Genomic DNA, 4,073 nt, shown 5'->3' with positions numbered 1-4,073 from the left:
AGTCACCAGAATGGAGGTGCACAGACAGCAAGGGACTAATGAACAGCTACCAAAATAAAGAATGTCCACATCTTTATCTCTCTGATTCTGCCAGGCATCTGTGGCCGCTCTAATCCTTCCCCCGCTAGGTCTCACCCAAGATGGCACCTCCTGGAGCAGCTGAGCATCTTGAATTAGAAAGCAATGGATTTCTTGCTTCTGCTACAAATTCTCCCAGCTGTAAGCCTTCCAACCTTCTATATATTCCTTTATATGTGGTTCAGAGTTCTGGGACCATTCCCTGAGCCTGCTTGGTCAGGTATTCTGTGTTGTTTCTGACGGAGCTCCTTACTGCTCTTCCACCCAAACCGCCATCTTGTTTGTTCTCCTCCTCACTGCCTTTTGAGTCCTCACTGGAAATACCTTTGCACTCCATAATTCTACCAACAATCTCTTTAAGATCATCTAGACTTTTGCTATTAGGCATCTTCAAACTCTTGCAATTCCAAACCATTTCCACAATTTAGGTATCTGTTAGAGCAGCACCTTACTCTCAGTCCCAAAGTCTTAGTTATCTAAAATTGCTATAACAGAAATCACAAGGGATGGCTTTAATAAACAGACATTTATCTTCTCAGATTAGGAGGCGAGATGTTCAAATTCAGGGTGCCAGGTCTAGGGGAAGACTTTCTGTGTCAGCTCCAGAGGAAGGTCCTTTTCAGAGCTTCTGCTTCCTGGTTCCTTAGAAATTTCTATATCTTGATATCTGTTTTACCCAGAGACATAGCTAGGGTATGACAGGTATGACATATGCCCTAGGTGCTACTTAGGGGTGCCACAATGAGCTGTTGCTATTCATCATCACCGTTTCCATCACCAGTTATGAAAGTTCAACCATTTAAAGCTAATTGCCGTAAGTCCAGACACATCCCTCTGATCTTATTTCATCTCTGCTTTTCTCTGTCTTGTTTCAATCTCTTCTAATATCTCAAGAGAGTAACTCAAAACACATGCTACACTAATTCTGCCTTCTTCACATACCCCATTCCCAAGTGGAACTATAACCATAGAAGTTAGGGTATTTGTTATGTGCCGTGGAGTCAGTTCTGACTCATAGCGACCCTGTACAGGGTTTCCGAGGCTGTAAATCTTTACGAGAGCAGAAAGCCTCATCTTTCTCCCACAAAACAGCTGGTAGTCTCAAACTGCTGACCTTAAGGTTCACATCCTGATTCGTAACCACTACGCTACCAGAGGTTAGGGTATACAACACATATTTTGGAGGGACACAATTCCATCTGTAACATCCATATATAAAATGCCCTTCAGTTCAACAAACATTTTTTGGTGTCCATGAACCTGGGCCTGTCCTCCAAATACTTGCAGCCATTGAATCAACTCCAACTCATAACAACCCTGTATTCCTGTTGTTGTTGTTGTTAGGTGCCATCGAGTCGGTACCGACCCATAGTGACCTTATGCACAGCAGAACTAAACACTGCCCAATCCTGGGACAACCTCACTACTGTTGTCACGCTTGAGTCCATCGATGCTGCTACTTGGCCAATCCATCTTGTTGAGGGTCTTCCTCTTTTTCTCTGACCCTCCACCTTATCAAACAAACATGATATCCTTCTCCAGTGACTGGTCCTTCCTGACAATATGTCTAGGAGATTGTAAATCTGTATAGTAACAGACACTCTCATCTCATCTTTCTCCCTCAAGGTTTGGTGGATTTAAACTGCCAATTCTATAGTTAACAGCCGATGCCTAACCCACAGCACCACCAGGGCTCCTGGACCTGTGATGTTGTTGTTAAGTACCGTGGAGTCAGTTCCAACTGATAATGATCCTGCACAGGGTTTCCGAGGCTGTAAATCTTTATGGGAGCAGAAAGCCTCATCTTTTTCCCGTGGAACAGCTGGTAGTTTTGAACTGCTGACCTTGACGTTAGCAGCCCAATTCGTGACCAGGAGGCTACCAGAGCTCCTTGATAAAGTGATGGTAATTAAAAGAGATTAGACACAAACCCATGGGGAAATGCATGTTATTTATGTTTGGGGCACTTTTCAATGTATTTACTAGAATTTGAATTTTAAAATGTTTAAATGAAAGGAAAACTAAGAAACAACTATAAAGGACAATTTTCATCTACAAAGGGAGGAAGAGAAGTTAAGAAAGGACGGAAATTTACCAGCTCAGCTGTGAATAGCACTTAATGGAAACATTGGGAGCATGGTGGTTTTTACTAGGGATAAGCACTGGACTATGAACCATAAGGTTAGCAGTTTGAGCCTACCAGCTGTTCCTTGGGGGAAACATGAGGTTTTCTGCTCCTGCAAAGATTTACAGACTCTGACACCCTATACAGGATCACTGAGATGGAACCGATTTGACGGCACTTAACAAGAAAACAACTATGGAAACATGAATACTGATCTAACCAAAATTATAATAAAAGGATGAATGATAGGTAGTATGGGTATGTATGCTGGTGTTGGTAACAGGAAAAAGGAGTGATGAGTGCTAAGCCCTCATCTTTTATAATGTAAAGCCAATAGAAAAAGATGGGGAGCCTAGGGTTGGAGATTTGGAAACTGGGGCAGTTTCTGACCAGAGTATCAGATGTGACCACAGTAATGGGTAACTGACTAGAGAGAGTAAGGACATGAGGAGAAGGTTATGGACTTGATAAACCAAAATCTTATTTTAAAAGGAAGCTGCCAAGTATGACATGATTAGGTATGGCGAGGTGGGGGAGGCAGGAGATAACAAGCAAAAATAATAACTCATAATCGGGGAGTACTTACTATTTTGTTATACTATATACAGGAGCCCTGGTGGCACTGTGGTTAAAGCACTAGACAGCTAACAAAAAGGTCAGTGGTTCAAACCTGCCAGCCACTCTGCAAGCAGAAGATGAGGAAGTCCTGCATCCCTCAAGATTTACAGCTTTGGAAAACCTATGAGGCAGTTCTACTGTTCTACACAACGCTATGAGTCAGAATCGACTTGGTGGCAATGGGCTTTTGGTTTGATATACTACATACATATAGTACATACTATGATGGAGGCTTCAAAACAGTCATTGAAATATTCATTTATCTTTTCATTCCAATTTCCTACATACTTAGTGTTACAAGAGTCGCTCTGAAGGAGTTGCCAACACCACATGTGTTGTAACAAAGGAAGGGCTTTATTGTGCTAGCACATGGCTCAGCAGATTCATATCCAGAAGCTGAGCCCTGTCTTCCCTGTCTGAGGATATTTTATAGGGAGTAGGGGTGCATTCATGAGGCCACTTGGGATTGGTTGGTGGGAGCCAAAAGCTTCACAGGGCTACCTGGGATTGGCTGGTTCAAACATATGGCAGGGAAGGATGCATGAGCATTCATGCAAGCCTTTACAGAAGCAGAAGCAGTTAAACATTAGCTTGGGGCTTTGTTCCCTCCTGGAGGTGGGTCAGGAACAGATTAGCTTGAACAGTCACCTGAGGCTGGGGTGGTCTGTTGCTTAGTTGCTGGAATGTGAACTTTGTCCCAGGAATGAGGTGTGGGATTGGGGGACAAGGAATCCTGTGCCTGCCTGTCTATACCGCACTTAGCACTTTTTTTTTCAAGTTGTTGTTATTGTTTTTTGTTTTTTCCACCTTTTTTTTTTTTTTTTTAATTATGAATTATGTGGTAGTTTACATGGGAGAACATTAGTTTTACATTCATCCTATCATATATCATTTCATTGCCATGACTATAATCCCCTCCATGCATCATCAACCAACCAAAGGGTACACCCTGCAAGCCTGTCCCCCCAACCCCCACCCCCCACCCAAGGGTCGTCAGCACACAGCCCCTCTTCCTCTCTGGGTCTAAAGTCCCCAGCTGCTCCATCTTTCCACTTCATCGTCTCTGCCTCCATCTCTGGCGTCACTCTTTCTCTGGGTAGGGTCCCACTCTCTGCTCTTCTCCCTTGATGGTCCCAGGGACCTCCGCTCCTAGACTGCAAAGTCAATCACTCCCCTCCTTTTGCTACAAAACGTCTACCTTTACATTTCCAACCCTCAAAATCAGTTCTGATAACAATTATTCACTATTGTT

General features: G+C 43.4%; 1 protein-coding gene across 1 annotated transcript in view; it reads left to right on the top strand.

The window, feature by feature from the left end:
• The window catches only part of TBC1D20 (TBC1 domain family, member 20), a 50,018-nt gene that overhangs the window by 1,056 nt on the left and 44,889 nt on the right, over nucleotides 1-4,073 (top strand). The window lies entirely within an intron of this gene.

This window comes from Chrysochloris asiatica, unplaced genomic scaffold (genome assembly GCF_000296735.1).
Source record: "Chrysochloris asiatica unplaced genomic scaffold, ChrAsi1.0 scaffold00039, whole genome shotgun sequence".
Classification (NCBI taxonomy): domain Eukaryota; kingdom Metazoa; phylum Chordata; class Mammalia; order Afrosoricida; family Chrysochloridae; genus Chrysochloris; species Chrysochloris asiatica.
This window is presented reverse-complemented; position numbering and strand designations above follow the sequence as displayed.